Genomic DNA, 18,050 nt, shown 5'->3' with positions numbered 1-18,050 from the left:
TTTGAGATGAGGCAGCTAGGTGGTACAGTAGATAGAGGGCAGAGCTGTTTTCATGGCTAGTCTGGGTGTTTGTAGGTTTTTGGTACTTCCAAGGTGGTGTGAGTCAAGGAGAGGTGTGGTCACTGCTCTCCTGGACTGTCCTCTCCTCTTCACCCAAGAAAGGCCCCTCTTCTCTTGCAGCCATAGTGCTAGCACTCCATTCTGCCCTTGGATTGCAATCAGGGCCTTTGTTCCCTTGTAACCACAAGTGCTCCTCTCCACCCTGAATAGCAACCTAGAACTGGGTATGTTGCCTGGAGTTAACAAACAACGCCTAGTCCTTTGCCCAGCGCTAGCTCAGGGGTCCCCTGTAATCTCTTTCTGACCAGTTGTCCAGTCCCTTTACTGTCTCTGGAATAAGAGCTCCTAGAGCTATGGCTGGTACTGCTGCCCCTAGGACAGCCACTTCCAAGACCCACAGCTGTTGTTACTGCTGCATGCACTCTGGACCGGCCCCCACCCCAGCATCACAGACTTCTCCTTCCAATTGCCTAAGTTGTCTTAGGTTGGAAAAATATCTCACCCTGACCTTTTGTTGACTATGTCATTTTAAAGTTGGAAGGGGATTTGGGGAGTTTGGCTAGAATGCTCTCTCTACTTCACCATCCTGGCTCTGCCTCCCCACTTCATGAGCCCATGAATTCCCCACTCTGAGGCCAGCTCTTTACAGTACTGTACTGGTTCCATTATGATACTTTATGTGAAGAAATTAGTTTATAATAGTTCCTAGTCAAATATAGTTAGAATTGTTATTTAGTTGCTAACAAAACATGAAAAAATTGTTGTGCTATAAATGATCAGTTTATAGGACTGCAAGGGAAGTACTAAATAGAATGCAAAGAAGTATGGGTTTTTAAGGATATGGAATTTCATCATTTTAAAAATCTGTAGAAATTCAAATAGTGATCTGTAAGCATTTTATGTATTTCCTGAATTCTTGGTCCCAGATATTTCTGCTAACAGTGTACTTAGTTCTTTGTGTTACCTAGATTTCACTGCTCTGATATCTTTTGGATAACCTTCTAAGGGCCTATGTTCTGTGTGGTAAGGAAAATAAGTTTACTTAGGCACTATTTGGTAATTCTGTAGATGCACTGGATCCCCCAAATCTTAAGAGATTCTGAGAAGAGCATGCTCCTCATTTTAACATAACTGGTTTGTACTTTCAAATAGGTACTGCTTCTCTGACCTGAACAGTACTTACTTGATAAGTCTTAATTAATGTACATTCTTAAAAGCTTAATTTCTTCCCAGGGAATATGGGGCAGACTGTAAAGTGTCAAAGCAATTTAGAAGTTGGTACAGTGTCCTTTAATATTGAGTCTTCAAACAATGAACTATCCTGGAACCCACAAAAAACCATAGGTGAAGAATAGCTACTCAAGCTAGGCATTAGGGAAAATCAGGCTTGTGGGCAATACACATCTAATCTCCAAAACCTGCTAGGTACCATAGCAAAATATGCATGGTTCACCTAAACAGGATATCCCCAAAGCCTTAATATACTTTTTAAAGCTTTAATAGCTTAAAAGTACACTAAAACTTTTGGTACATCCTATATAGGAAGATACCCCAATGAACTAAAAGAGTTAAATTCTTTCCCTAAGAGCATGCTAGTACTTTACAATGCCAATTTAAAGGACCCTAGGCAGAAAATCTAGTCCAATTCCTGAATTTTACAGATGAGGTAAATAGGTCCAGAAAAGTAAAATTACTTATCTAAACACATACAGACAGTCAAATAGTCAAAGTATGGAATTTCACTGTTTGGTATTTGTATAATAAATGGTATTTTCTCCCCTCTAAATAGACATTTCAAGACAGCTACAAATCAAAACTCTTTTGTTATTGTTAATTTGGTTTTTCAAGCAACACAAGTTGACCAAATCTGCCTTGAATTTATTAACTACGTGCCTGTATCACCAGAGGCAGTGCTAATGAAAAGAAAGCTAAATCTTACAAGAGAAAGAGAACTTCGTTACATAGGGATTGAAGACTTTTCTTATACCATCACCTTTTCATTTTCTCTTTCCTTATCTTGGCTTACTTTGGATCAGCCCATTGTCTTTTACTTTGTTACTGGAAACACCTTGAGGATAGAGTCAATATGTTCATTAATGTTGTTTCTTTCATCTAGGGTGTCTTATGCTTCAAGGACCCAGGCTTTCATAGGTATGTGCAATTCCTCCAACAATTGTGGCTGCACCCCCTAGAACTTAGCAGGTATATCTTCTATAAGTTGTGTCCAAATTACGTATCATCTTGGGACCAACCTAGCCATGAGCCTCTCCAATCTTAGCTAGACTGTTCCTTGAATTATGCAGTCTGACACTGGGCCTTTAAATGTATACTATTAAAAAACAATAAACTTTTGGGGCAGCTAGGTGGTGCAGTGAGTAGAGCAACAGCCCTGGAGTCAGAGGACCTGAGTTCAAATTCGGTCTCAGATACTTGACACATATACTAGCTGTGTGACCTTGGGCAAGTCACTTAACTCCAATCGCCCTGCAAAAAAAAAAAATAAATTTTTAATTGAGAACTTTAACTTTAGGAATAGTCAAATAGCTACTGAGAATTACTTTTCCTGTAAATTAATTGATTCCTGTTGATTTTTGATGCAATAAGGGTATTATTTAGGTCGTATTAATAAATGTTAAATTGAATTGAAGAAATTTAGAAGTTGGTAAACTGTCTTTATTAACATTGTTCTTCAGCCATTCAATATTAATCAGAGCTGACAAAAGAGTGTTGATACAACATAATACTTTTGTTAGAACTGGTCCCTTAGAATATTCTCATTTTACTCTTTAAGTCTGAATGTTCCAGTGATTTTTACAAAATATTGTTTTAGCATAAAAGTAATTGCTTTTACTGAGATTACCTGAAAGTACAGATACTATAGTTTTTAGTGTAGAAGTGTTCTAACCATACCACACACGATCATTTGAAGATAAATTGATATAGACCAATTGCTTCCTTGTGATTTCCACTTTCATCCTTCATCTGAGCAAACATCAGAAATTTTGGCTTAAATCATGACGGTTGCGAATAACTCAGTTTGGGAAGGTGGGGCAGATTTGGCCTTAGGTGGATGTGCACTAGGGACATTTCATTCATCCTTCTATCTCACAGTACGGCTTATTAGGTGGACACTTGAAAAATAGATGGGGGGCAGGGGCAGAGATATCAGGACCCCAGCGAACTGAGAATCACAGAATTAGCTTCATCTTGGTTCGTACTGCTCCTTGCTTCTAAAACTTCCAAGATCTACAAAGTAGGCCACAATCAGTGGTGGTGAGTGATGACATTTGCTGCTAGGCCATGCTTTCCACTTTCCTGAGACCCATAGGGAAGCTATAGTGCCGCTGCTTCTGCTTTCACTTCTAAGCCCTATTTCCCTCTTTGGGATAGGTCAGGCTTTGGGGCTTCCTCCCTCTTTTCCTCTCTTTGTCTTATGTTGGGTAGTGAGAACTCTGTCCGTCCTGAGAAAAGAGTATCGGAAAGCAACAGTCACAAAGCTACATCCCTAAGGAAGGTAAGTATGCCTGGCTTAGACTTACGGTCCTAGGAAACACAGTGTATAGTTGGATGGGTGGGGTCCCAGGTGACCCTGTGTCTTCTCTTCCACAGATTATCTTCTTTTGATTTCTTGCTGCTGCCTACAAGACCACTTTATTTTGCTTTTTCAGTACGATGTTAGAAGGGAATTTAAAACAATGCCCATTTAGGTAGTTACTGGTAATCAGTTAAAAATGTTTTATATTCAGAGACACCTTCTACTAAATCTGAAAGTTGTCAGGATATGCTGAATAGTTTTATTTATTGTGCATTCTAAGTAGGTTAAAAATGCTTTGAATAAGGGAAGAAAAGTGCTAAAATTTCCACATTGTATATGTACATCTAAGGTCCTTTTTTGAAGCATTCTGGGTCTTCTCAGGACCTACTTCATTAGTAAATATTTTTTTAGTAGCTAAAGAGAACAAAACATATTTTTCAAAATACCAGCATGGCAGGGTATAGGAAAGGCCTTGGAGTCAGGAAAACTTGTGTTCAAGTTCTGAATCTTAATTTCTTAGCACCCCCAGGAAACTCCCTGAGTTGAATATAAGTTGAAGACAGTACAAGTCTGTATTGGTGGAGGAATTTTCCCTACACTCATAAAAATAGAGAACTGGACCAAACAAGCAACAACAAAAAAGAAAGAATAAAAAGAAATGTCAATGCCATGGTCAGAAGTGTAATTTTTTATGTTGAGCTTTCTTTAATTTTGGAATGAGTAAAAGGTGTACTGTGTTTTTTCTCATTTAGATATGAAAATCATAATGTTAAAATGGACATTAAATGAAGAGAGCACGGTAACCGATTGATTCACCAACCACAAAATATAAATCTTTACTTTTTTTTACCCTTCCCCCCACCCAAGACAATTTTCACAGTGAGTAGCTGAGTCCAGAAAACTGTTGTTAAACCTTTTCTTTTCCCCAAGCATGACAAATGATCTTCCTGAATGAAGGTCTCCTGTAAGGATATAGACATAAAATCCATAAAAATTTCACTTAAGGGAGGGCAGTTATGTTACTGAAATAAACTACTACATCAACCAAACATGATATTCATGCTGGAGTTTCATGATGTTCTTCTATCATCTTCTGTATAAACTGCTTTTCTCAAACAGACTGATTAAAGCTAAAGGAGGGAGTTCAATGGGACTCTATCAATAAACGAGAAAAATGGGAGTGAAGTTATCTTGACATGAGTGCATGTAAAGGAGCATCCACTATAACTAATATTTCTCTAACCACAAATAAATATAAAAATGTTTACAATGTTAACCCAATCTGCTATGTTGGAGAAATTTGCTACATGCAAATAATACACATATTTGTACAGCATACAGCTATTATGTAAATAAGTATGACTTTTAGCTAATACTACCTAAGAAAAATAACAATAAGCAGTTATTAAGCCCTTACTATATGCCCAACACCATACTGGGGATGCAAAGAAAGGCAAAAAATAGTCCTCAAGGAGTTTATAATCTAATGGAAGTAAAAAAAACTCCAACAACTTTATGTTATTAGTCTTAAAGATAATTTGGTATGCTAGCTTATCACTTGTAAAAACTGACAACTGTGTTTCTTCTTTACCTATGTTTGTTCTCTCAATTTCTTTTTCTTGTTTTATTGCTATGGCAAACAGTTGTGAGGCTCATTCTCCAAAAGATATGAAGCTATAATTGGGGAAACAGCAGCCACGATAAATCTAAAAATCATTTACTGGTATATCTTCCTTTACTCAATGTGGGATCTGGAAAACTCAATTCAAAAACCATCCAGTTGGCACCTGTCATGTGCCAGGCACTGTGTTAAGTGCTGAGGACAGTACCTAAAGAGAAATATGAAAGTTCTCTGCCCTCAGGGGGTCTGCATATTGCTAGATCAGGTGTTCCTAACCTGGGGTCTATGAACTTTTTTTTCTTAGCATTTTCATAACTACATTTCAATATTCTTGGCTTCCTTTATAATCCTACATGTTTTATATATCTAAAAAGTTATTCTGAGAAGGGGTCCATAGACTTCATCAGGCTGTCAAGATTTCTATGACAAAAAAGGTTAACAAATTCTCTGCTAGGAGGATACAATACATACATAAGCAAATACAAAACATGCAAAGTAAATAAATTTCATGGCGGGGAAGAAAACTAACAAAGGGAAGAATATGAAGTTATATAAATCAAGTTGCTCTCCTCTTGTTTTGCAGTATAATTTAATCACTACTTCACCTTCATTTCTGATTCATCAGTATTTTTTTTGGCAGCATCCAACACTGTGGCCTTATAATTTTCTGTATTTCAGATTGCTATTTACCTTGAGCTTTAATAAGTACAAATTATTTATAAATAAAAGTTTAAATATACATTCCAAAAATGCATTCCAATGAAATCTGCTTTTTTTTTTTCTTGTCACAGATTATGGCCTGGAAGAGGAAGGCAGCCTGTTCCTTGCTCCCCACTGCCACATCCAGATGACTATTCTACCAAGAATCAACAACCCCTCTTTCTTGAAGTCCATGCCATACTACTCTTTCCAACCTCATTACAATCTGTAGGGATATAATTTTGTCCAATTATTAAGGAAGGATGAAAATATGTTGATATATTATAACCATATATTTATATGGTTATAATGCTTATACCTGATTACAAGATCTTTTGTCCTGAGAGAAGGGGCCTAAACATGGGGCAACAAATAACATCATTCTGAGATAGGGCAGTAATTGGAGCTTGTAGCTGAGAACCCAGAAAAGTATCTGGTACCCATCTGTCCTAAGGGGAATCTGTCAGCTCAATTTGGTCAGTGAGTGGGAAGCAAGGACAAGAGCATAAAGAGGTACAAATTCAGAAAAAGAGAGACATTTAAAAAAAAGAAATTGAGGAAATAAGTATAATACAGAAGAGAGTCAACTAAAACATTAACTTAAACAACTAAGAACTTCAAAGTTGCAGGATATAGAATAAACCCACACATATCACCAGCATTTCTTTATAACACAATAAAACTCAGCAGGAAGAGAAAGAAAGAGAAATTCCATTTAAAACAACTACAGAATGTATAAAGTACTTGTGAGCCTACCTACCAAGATACACACAAGAACAAAACGTTGTTTACAGAAATAAAGGCAGAGGAAAATAGCTGGAGAAATATTAAATCACTCTTGGACAGGCTGAGCCAAAATACTATAAATTCTAAGAGTATCTAAATTAATTTACTTATTTAATGTCATACCAATCAAACTACCATGGGATTACTTCATAGAACTAGAAAAAAATAATGAAGTTCATTTGGAACCACAAAAGGTCAGTAATCCTCGGAAAAATCATGAAAAAAGTCAGCAGAAAGGGGTTTAACAGTACCAGATCTCAAATGTGCTACAAAGCAGGAATTCTCAAAAGGACTATAACTTTTTAAAAAACTGAGAGGCTAATCAGTAGAACAGATTAGGTATGCAGCAGATAGAAGCAAACAAACACAGGAGCCTAGTGTTTGATAAACCTAGAGAATCTGGTACTGGGGCAAGAATTTACTATGTGACAAAAACTTCAGGAAAAAATGGGCAGCAGTCTGGCAGAAATTAGGTTCAGACCAACATATCACACCTTATCCCAAGACAAGCTTTGTTGTTTAGTCAGTCAGTCGTGTCTGGCTCTTCGCAACCCCATCTGGGGTTTTCTTGGCAAAGATATTTGAGTAATTTGCCATTTCCTTCTCTAGCTCATTTTACAGAAGAGGAAACTGAGACAAATAAAGTTAAGTGACTTGCCCAGGATCACAAAGCTAGTAAATGTCTGAGGCCAGGTCCTTCTGACTCAAGGTCCGGTGCTCTATCCATTGGGTCATGTATCTGCCCTAAGACAAGCTACAAATGGTTATATGACCTACATACAAAAGGTAACACATCATCAGCCAATCAGAAGAACATGGAAGAAATTAACTTCCAGATTTATGGATGGGGTAGAGTTCATTACCAAACAAGGGATACAGAGGATCATATCAGATAAAATGCATATTTAGGATTATTTAAAATCGAAAAGATTTTGTAAAAGCAAATCTAATACACCTAAAATTAGAAAGGAAAGTTAACATAGGGGAAGAAAAAATCTTTGCATTAAGACTCTTTGACAAAGGTCTGAATTCCAAGATATATGAAGAATTGATTCTCACTTTTAAGACCACATTCCACAGAGTCTAAAAGTCTACATAATAGTACATAAATAGTAGATTTAAATAGTCTAAAGATATGAACATTAAGTCCTCAAGAGAAGAAACTCAGGCTACCTACAGCCATATGAAAAAAATGCAAATTAAAGCAATCCTGAGGTTCTACTTCACAGCCTGTCAGACTGGCAAAGATAACAAAGAAATAAAAATGACAAATGTTAGAGAGGCTTTGAGAAAACAGGCACACATGTACTATGGGTAAAGCTAGGAATTAGACCAACAATTCTGAAATTTGGAATTGTGCCCCAAAAGTCACTAAACAGTGTATACCACTGCTAGGCCAATATCCCAAAGACAGCAAAGAAAGAAGAAAAAGTACTGTTTTACAAAATATTTATAGCAGTTCTTTTTGTGGTGGTAAAGAACAGAAAACTAAGAGGATGCCCATCAACTGGGGAATGGTTGAACAAATTGTGGTATATAAATGTGATATAATAGTATTTGCTGTTAAGAAATGAAAAAAAAAGATGTTTTATAAAGATCTGGAAGACAGAATGAAGTGAGCAGAATCAGAAGAGCAATTTTTACCATAACATCAAATTTTAAGACAGTTCTGAAAAGCTTACAACTCTGCTCAATTAAATGTTCAATCATAATTACATAGGACTGATAAAGAAGGATGCTTCCCATATCTTGAAAGAGGGATGATGGACTAATATGCAACATAAGAAATATGTGTTTGGATATGGCCAATGTGGGAATTTGTTTGCTTGGCTATACTTGATAATTTGTTTTTTAATTTTCAGTGGGTGAGAGGCTAGGATGGGTGAGAGGGAGAAAAAAAATTCTTGCTAATTAAAAGAAAAAACAAAACAACCCCAAATATCACTGACAGTACCTCAACAATCACATATGTCAGTTCTTTTAACACCTCAAGACATAGTTCATCCAGGCTGGCTAACCTGAATTTATCAAGGGCAGCTCAGGTGCTCTCCTACAATCTCCTTCTTTATACTGGGTATCAACTCTCTTAGGAAACATTTTTTGGTGATGTCCTTTTAAGTTTAAAGTTCATTCTCCCTGGCAGAGAAAACAGAAGCAAGATGAGAACTGAGCCTTCTGGCTGTCCCACACAGCAACACTATCCCTTCCTTTGATGCTCTTTTTACATGGAACTAGGAAAATATTTTTTGTTATCCTTAGCTTTCCTCTCTAGCTAAAGGTCACTCGCTCAACCTGAGATTGGGAATTTAGCATACAATTCTTAGAAGAGTTACCTGCTCTTGCTTCCATCTCCCATACACAACTTTGCAAAATCTAAGTTTGTCGGTGATTTCTCTTTACATTTATAGGTCTCATCGGATGTTTCTACTCCTCCCCCCCTTCCCTGGCTGCCCCCACCATAGGCTTTCTTCTCACTTCCTATGACACTGTGCTAACTGGGTCCGTTAGAAATTTATGCTCTCGCTCTCACTCCTGCACTGCTACTGTACATTGCTGCACCCCCTTTTCTTCATCTTATATGGACTTCTTTATAAGGTTTTATTGATGACTTTCCTTTTTTAACAAAGAGGGAAGAAAGCAAAACAGTTAAGCAAAACCAACTTTGATTGATTTATAACATATGCAATATTCTAGAACCACAGTCCTCTTCCTCTATTAAAAAAAAGTGCGTTTTCTCATCTTTTCTCTAAGGCAAAGGTTGGTCATTACAATTATAGTTTTGTTTGTTTTCATTTACACTGTTGTAGTCTTTGTTTTATATTGTTCTCCTGGCTCTATTTACCCTTACATCGGTTCATGCAAGTGTTTCCCATGGATGTCACCATCATATTGCCCTTAAGATGGCTGTTCTAAAACTTTTCCTTCCTTTTGGAAGTCCCTCTGTTTAACTTTCATCCTCCTCATTAAATGACCTTATCTCCTACTTTACTGAAAAGATTGAAGTTATCTGGAGTGAACTCCTAATTATCTTATCTACCACTCAAAATCCTGTGTCTTTTCCCACCCTCTCCTTCTCTTTGGTCTGAAAATAACCTTCCAACAGAATCCTTGACCTTATTATTTTCCATTTCTTCTAGGATTTTGGACTACTGATGATCTCCCATCTTTTTTCATTTTCAATCTCTGCCTTTCTACTAGATTTTCCCTCCTTATACCTATAAACATTGCCTATTTTCTCTATCCTAAAAACACCTTCCCTTGACTATGTTACTCTGTCCAGCTACCAACCCAACTCTCTCCTTTTATTCATCACCAAAATTCTCCAAAGAGCACTCTCTATTTTCTCCTTCCATTTTTTCACCTTCTATTCACTCCATAGTCTGCTCTTTTCTGGCTGCATCTTCAACAACTCTACCGAAATCTTATCTTGAAAATCATCTGCTAATGTCTACACCCAATGGGCTTGATCCTCCCTTGATCTCCTTGCAATTTTTCACACTATTGACCACTTCTTAAAAACAAAAAACAGCCAAATCCCCGCCCTCACCACCCAAACCAAACAAACTTCTTTAGCTTTCATGATGCTGTGTTCTGCTTACAGCCTTTTTATCTTTCAAGACCAAATTCAAATATCTCCTCTGTAAACTGATGGAAATAATTTAATCTCTCTTAAGCAGCATGACAAGTAAAAGCAAAAAAGAACAACTATTAGGAACTGGGTTTGAATTCCAGCTCTAGGTTTCAACATTTCCTTACTTTATGACTGTGATCAAGTAACGATACCCGGAATCAGTTTGTTCATTTATAAAATGGTGATACTTGTTTCTCATGTTTCTCTATGTATCTAATAGAGTTGTAAGGAAAGTGCTTTGTAAACCTTAAAGCATTATGTAAATGTGAAGTTATTATTATTATCATGTTTATTACATCTCTAGCACGTACGACATTTTGCCTCTTTTTGTACCCAATTAGGAGCTTTTTGAAGGCAGGCACCAAGTCTAATAATAATTTGTATTTCACAGAATCATACATTTAGAGTTGGAAGAGACCTTAGCACTTGTCTAGTCTAAACCCAGGTCCAAAGAGGTGAAGTCACTTTTTAGTCCCAGCAGCAGAAAGGGTGAGGATATGAACCTAATTCTAAATCTAGAGCTCTCTGCAGTATATCCTTCTGCCTTTTAATTACTTTTGTATTCCTCACAGTGCCTGACATCGTGCTGTATACACAGTAGGTGATCAATGAATACTGAATTCCATTGAAGTCAGAAGCCTCAACCACACTACACTTGGAGGTATAGTGGGAGCGCCAACCCAACACCAGAGGGTGTCCCACTGGGAGAAGAACTACATGTTGGGTATGATTGGTTTTTAAACAGTCTTCAGCTCTGCTTGTTAGAGTTTTCCTATGCATTTTTTGGGGGTGAAATATGGCTACTTCTTCTGATGTGGGTTTTTGAATGACAAATTATAAGTTAATTAAAAAAAACATTTTCAACAACACACCAATCTACAGGATATGTTATTATACCCTATAACCCATGAAGGGAAGAATAAAAATAATCAGAATAATTCTAGAGTTGAAGGGACCTCAGAGATTATTAAGCCAACTTCATTTTAAAAATGAAGAAAACTTCCTGAAGCTTCACAGACAAAAGTCAAGCAACAAACATTAATAAGGGATACAAAGAAAGGCAAAAACAGTACCTGCCCTCAAGGAGCTCATTTTCTAATGGGGAAGACAATATGCAAAGAACTACATACAAACAAGATATATGCATGGTAAATCAGAAGTATCTCAAAGAGAAGAGACCAACATTAAGGATGACCAGGAAAGCTCCTTGTAAAAGGTGGTATTTTAACTGAGCCTTGAAGGAATCTGGGGAGCCCAGGGGGTGGAGATGAGGAGGAAGAGCATGGAATGGCTGCTCAGGAAGGCCAAGAAGCTATTCTGGTGAAAAAAAAAAGACATCAATAAATTTTTTAAAAAAATTAATTAAAAACCAATTTAGAGCCTTGTGTTCTTTTTGTATGCCTGTGCATTCAGGATTATCTCTTTCACTTAAGATGAAATGGGTAGGTCTGATTTTGCTCCATGTGCTAACAAATCTCGAGTTCAATCTTCAATATCTATTTTAAGATTTCCCTCCATATTATGTGGCAATATTATGGTATTTACAAATACTGGAAATGGAAATTATATACTCTGAGAACCTGGAATCTTTACATGTTTTGCAGACTCATTGGGTCAAGGGGCACAGAATTTTGTCTGTCTGCACTTGTTTTACTACTTGATGTACAAGAGATCCATATCAGCATGTAATCTTCAGATAGCTTCTGCTTTTTAACACTAAAATGAATTTGGATGAGATGACAGCTCTCTCTTAGCTGATTTTATTGGGAAAATATTGCAGTTTACCTGGATTACCTAAAATTGGAATTTGAAACTCTAAAATAACCATTGGTAACCTTTCTCTGTAAAGAGCCAGATAGTAAATATTTAAGACTTTGTGGGCCTAGGGGCAAAATAGATATAATATTTAGGTACCTATGTGTTTCAACAATTCGGCTAGCAGCTGCTGTAGGGGTGAAAGACCAGCACAAGCCCACAACAAGAATGCTGCCAGCACAAGTTCTTTTGATCTGCTTTACTAAGGAAAGTAGCATAAAGGGGTTAACAATCTTATTTCAATCCAACATATACATATAAACTCACTTAGTTCAGGGGAAAAAGTCAGCACCTTGAACTTCAGAGCAAACACAAACAAATTACAAACACACATTATAAACAGACCAAATACAATTCATAGTTACCAAGAAACCATCAACATCCGGGTGAGCCAGGAGGCTCTTAGAGCGGCTGCCCAGAGTCCTGCACCAACACTCCCCCAGGAGTGAGAGCCTCTCTCAAATAGCTCTGTTCTCTCTTTTTATACACTCTTTAGAGTCATCTGAGTGACCAGAACTTAGGTTCCTACTATTGGCTCTGGTCTTAGCAACTCCCCTTAGGATTCTGAGGGCTTCACACCCACATAGGCTTAGCACCTAGTAGATATGGGTTTGGGCCTGGGTTTTTGCACTAGGTTTTGCACCTAGTAAGGCTCAATCAAAGACACTTAATTAATTTATCATTCTAAAACAGTAAAAAAAAAACTTAATTGATATTACACTATGTAACAAAAGAGAAAACAAATTCCCACAAATGGAATAGGAAATCAAATTACATAGTGGTATTGACCAAAAGTAAATTGAAACCAAATAGCACTTTGTTTCTACTTGATTTCCCAACAGAAAACTTCATATAACCCTGTTTTAAAAACAGAAATCTCTTTACCCACACCAATTAGACATTAGTCGAACTTTACGGGTTTAAAGTCCACATTCTTTCTTTGTGTGTTATCAGTTACGATAAAACTGTCTATCGGTCATTGGTTATTGTGGCTGTTTTGGTGTAATAATTCCAAAGGAGAATCTTCAGTTACAATATGAAAGTACACTTTGCCCACTTTGACTCATTTTAAAGACAGACTTTATACTTTGTTGAAAATATTGCAGAACAGTGATTGCTTATGTTATAATTGTTAACACTAAATTTGAAACTCTGGATGATGCCAAGAAGATCCAACTGATTTTTAAGCTTGGAATAACAGATATTGACAATATTGTTATCATTAGCAATACTTTTAAAACTTAGGAATTGTTAGCACTTCAAGTATATGGTGCCATGTATGAATCTATACTTTTTGCGAAATTTAACATTAATGAATGTTTAATCCTCGGCTGTTTGTTTTTCTAAAGGGGTTTAATAAAATACACAGTTCCAAAAACAGTATTATGAAACAAGACTGCCTAAATCTCTTTTAGAAATAAATCAGTTAATTTAACACTCATTTCACCAATTATGTATAGTTGTTATAAAATATATCAAATAAGGTGAACTTAGAAATTCTCATCCTTGTTCTTTCCCCTTTTACACAATGCCTCTTCAATAATTTCACAGTTTCTGAATGTTTTCTAAACCATTCTTGGTCATCATCTTTTTGCACTACTTTTCTTTACCATTAAAGCTATATTGTGACCTCAGACACTTACTAGCTGTGTGGCCCTGGGTAAGTCATTTAACCCCGATTGCCTCCAAAACCAAACCAAACCACCCACCCACACAACCACACCACACCAACACAGCTACTTTGATCATATTCAACATAATAAGCCCAGGAATATAATGAACTCCTTTTCTTTTCTCACTGATTCATAGGTTAAGAGCTAATAGTACCTTTAGAGATAATGCAGCCCAACTCTCTCATTTTACAGATGAGGAAATGGAGGCTCAAGGAGGCTGTGACTTGTTCTAGTTCACTTAGCTCATTTGTGGTTAAGTTTGAATCCCAACCTAGCTCTTCTCAGTAATACAGTGATCCAAGACAATTCTAAAAGACTCATTATGGAAAATGCCAACCACATCCAGAGAAAGAACTATAGAGTCTGAATGTAGATCAAAGCATACTATTTTCATTTTTTTTGTTTTTTTTTCTTTCTTGTGGCTTTCCCCTTTTGTTCTGATTCTTCCTCCACAACACGACTAATGTGGAAATATATGTTCAACGTGATTTTACATGTATAATCTATATCAGATTGCTTGCTATCTTAGGGAGGGGAGAGGAAAGGGAAGGAGGGAGAAAAATTTGGAACTCAAAAGTCTTACAAAATGAATGTTGAAAACTATCTTTACATGTAATTGGAAAATAAAATACTATTAAGTAAAAAAAAGTTTGAATTCCAGCCTTGGTCTTGTTTTGCGATCTAGTATTCTTGTGACTGTACAATGTACCAACCTATGCTTGTCTACATTTTTTCTGTGAAGAATCAAAGAATTCTTAACTGCGAGTGACACAAATTTAGCAAAGGATATATGTTCTTTCGATAGTTCAATGGATCCATGATCTCATCAAGTGGATATGCCTTTCGACTGAACCAATCGTAATACTTGTTCATGTCCTTATCTTTTCTAAATATCATTTTTTCCATATAAAATCAAGTTGCAGCACAGCAATGTAATACATAATATGTGTTCTTTGTGGGAGTTTGTCTTCTCAATTGCTAGGAAGACAATGATTATTGGAGGAAATTGAAATGGAAGTGAATCTAGTCCAAGGTTATGTCTCAGAGACTTCTGGAGATGAAATTCTAGCTTTATGGAAGGTTTATCTATGTGACCCAACTGGGATTTACCAGTTAGAGTTTTTCATTAACTGCCTTAATACAAAGAGCCATTATTTAAGAACACATGCCTCTTTAACACGGAAACTGCAGTTACCTATATACTGCGTTATTCAAAAACTCATTTCAGATACTTAAGGGGAATACTTAGATAATAGCTCTTAGCTTTGTTATCCTATTGGGCATGGATCTGATATGCAACTAGAACTCTGGTAAATGATTAGACTACACGAAACTTTCTCACAGCGCTGTCAGCTAGAAAGGAGAATTTGTATTATATGGCAGCAGTTTTTTTTTCTGGTTCTAATTTCACAGTAAATGGGGCAGCTAGGTGGCACGGTGGATAGAACGCCAGGCCTGGAGGAAGGAAGGCCTGAGGTCAAATTTGACCTCAGACACCTTCTACCTGTGTGACCAGAGGCAAGTCACTTAACCCTGTTTACCACAGTTTCTTCATCTATAAAATGAGCTGGAGAAGCAAATGGCAAACCACTCCAGTATATTTCCCAAGAAAATTCCAAATGTCACAAAGAGTCGGTCATAATTAAACAACTAAACAACAACAAATTTTAGATTAATTTGATCTTGAGCTGCCTAGGTAAGAAGACAGAACTGAAGATAGAACTCTAGAAGTTATCTACCTGTAGGTTATGGTTAAAAACATGAAAATGTATTATAATAATGATAACAACATCATTTAGGTAGAGCTTACAATGTGCCAGGAACTGTGCTAAATGCTTTATAATTATGATCTTATCTGATCCTCACCGCAGCCCAGGGAGGTAGGTGCTATTACTATCCCTATTTTACAGTTGAGGAAACTGAGGCAAACAGAAGTTAAGTGACTTGCTCAAGGTCACACAACTAGGAAGTGTCTGAGACTTTGTTTCAATTCAGGTCATCCTGACACTAGGCCAGATCCTCTATTCACTGTACCACCAGTAGGGACTCTTTGAGGCTAAGAATGTAGAGAGAGAAGAGCAAAGAGCCAAAACTTGATCTTAAGGAGCAGGAAGAAGACAGACATAGAGAATTTCTTAAGCACTTCCTATGTGCCTGGCACTTTGCTAAGTGCTGAGGATACAATGAAAAGCAAAAGATGCTCTCGAGGAGCTACATACAAAGAAAACCAAAAACAATCTTTGATTTCAAGGAGAGCTCATATTTCTAATGGGGGAGACAAGATGCAATCGACTATATACAAACAACATGTACAGGCTAAACTGAAGACAGTCACACTGTCTAGCATTGAGGGGGACTGGCCTGGAAAGGCTTCTTATAGAAGGCAGGATTTTCAGCTTATTTGAAAGATGCAAATACAAGCGAGGGAGATGGTCTGGACTCTCAGGAAGCTGACACCCTACTGGGGGAAGACAGCACCTAAAAGGGAGTGGTGCAGGTGTGAGGTGGGCAAGAAGGCCTGGTCCTAGGTAAGATAAAGCAAAGTCTTACCTATCAGACCCTGGTGTCCCCAAGGTGTTCGAGGTTCCAGGCAAAGGAAATTAGGAGCTGGCTAGAAAAAAAGAGCAGCAAAGAAAACAAAGGAGGTATTTCAGATTTGAGAACCAGAAAAGTACAGCATAATGGAAATCAAGAGAAGAGCTAGTTTCCAAAGGAGAAGTGGCAAACAATATTATAAACTTAACCAAAGTATTCACTAGAGGAACCCTTTAAAGAACAGCTTGCCATGATGCAAGTGTAGATTATTCAGGTTCTTTAAACTCAATCTACGTACCAAATATTAAACACAACATGTATGCTACGTAAAGTCTATCTGGAGGTTTTTGTTTTTTTTTTTTACTTTTGCAGAGCAGGTAATAGTGGTAACACATACAATAATAACAGCTGACATTTCTATTGTACTTTAATGTTCACAAAGGGCTTTCCATATACTACCTAATTTGATTCTCACAATAAGCCATAGCAACTATAGCCATCACAACAGCAGCTTTCATTATTCCCACTGTGGGAGAGAGCAGGGTCTAGACCTGTGACTTCATCAGTGTAGGCAACTCTTGGTGAAGAAGTTTCCTCTTGCAGAGCAAATCAGTAACTTCTCTGCAATTACTTTGGAGTTGCCCAGGGCACTAAAAGTGGCTAGCCTGATTCTGAGGCTAACCATTCATCCATACTACTTCTCATCCCAATTTTACAGATGAGGAAAGCTAAGCTCAGAGTGCTATAGTGACTTGTCCACTGTCACCAATTTAGCTAACATCAAGTCTGAGGCTCTTTCTACTTCTCCATGAAGTCTCTCTAGTGCAGGCCTCTAAGTTCAATCATATCCCAAATCCAAAATGAATGTAGGAAAACTTAACTTCCAAATTGTCTAAACTTATAGTTCTCTTTACATGTTATCTAGAGTAATACTCTTCTGCCTACAGCTTGATCCATTATTTGGAGTCAGATTGTCTAATTTGGGAATTATCCAATTTTCCTCCTCCCTTTATATGTTCTCTCTTTTGCCTGATTCACAACTTATTTGCACCTCTGCCATACAATAGACAAAGGAAACTTACTTACTGTTTATAAATTTTTATTATAATTCTATCTTTGTCTCCCATTAAAATGAGTAATAAAAAAATTAGCATCATATTCCTGCACTTAATGTTTAGTTGGGTTGCTGTCTCAATTTTTTAAGCATTCTAGACACGGGGAGATTAAGAGAAAGACTTAGGGGAACAATTGTATTAAAATTAGTATTTCTCATTTTGTAAAGTAAACATTTTATTGATTGATAATTATTTAGATGGTTCTACTTAGATTAAGGATATAATATAAATAAAGGGCTTTCACCATGATGATTGCAGTCTTACTACATTTCAACCTTCACAGACTAGCTATTCCTAGTCCAAGTGTCTCCAGTCTATCTTTCAGGGCATAAATCTTAAAACAAAATTAATTTTAATTTACCTTAATTTTAAAATAAGTGTATGTAAGATCTATAACATTTTTAGGGTACTTGGAGAAGAGGCCTATAAAATCAAATGAATTTTAGGATAGCACACTACCAAAAAGGTTGAAAATACTAATATTGACAGCTTCTACTTAGCCATCAAATTGATGTTCCTAAAACATAAATCTTACCATGTCACCCTCCTGTTTAATCAACTCCAGTGACTCCCTATTACC

General features: G+C 36.8%; 1 protein-coding gene across 2 annotated transcripts in view; it reads right to left on the bottom strand.

Moving 5' to 3' along the window:
* Positions 1–4,385: 4,385 nt before the first annotated feature.
* RSPH3 (radial spoke head 3) overlaps positions 4,386–18,050 on the bottom strand; it is an 86,390-nt gene continuing 72,725 nt past the window's right edge. Inside the window, exon 9 of one of the 2 annotated variants that reach the window (XM_036767601.1) lies at positions 4,386–4,557. The gene's annotated coding sequence lies outside the window, so the exon portion shown is untranslated. Of the gene's footprint in view, positions 4,558–16,370; positions 16,432–18,050 lie in introns of those variants that run through there. The other variant, XM_036767602.1, reaches the window with a different exon arrangement.

The sequence above is a fragment of the Trichosurus vulpecula genome, chromosome 7 (assembly GCF_011100635.1).
Source record: "Trichosurus vulpecula isolate mTriVul1 chromosome 7, mTriVul1.pri, whole genome shotgun sequence".
In the NCBI taxonomy this organism is placed as follows: Eukaryota; Metazoa; Chordata; class Mammalia; order Diprotodontia; family Phalangeridae; genus Trichosurus; species Trichosurus vulpecula.
Note: the sequence above shows the minus strand (reverse complement) of the source record. Positions and strands in the feature narration are given on the sequence as shown.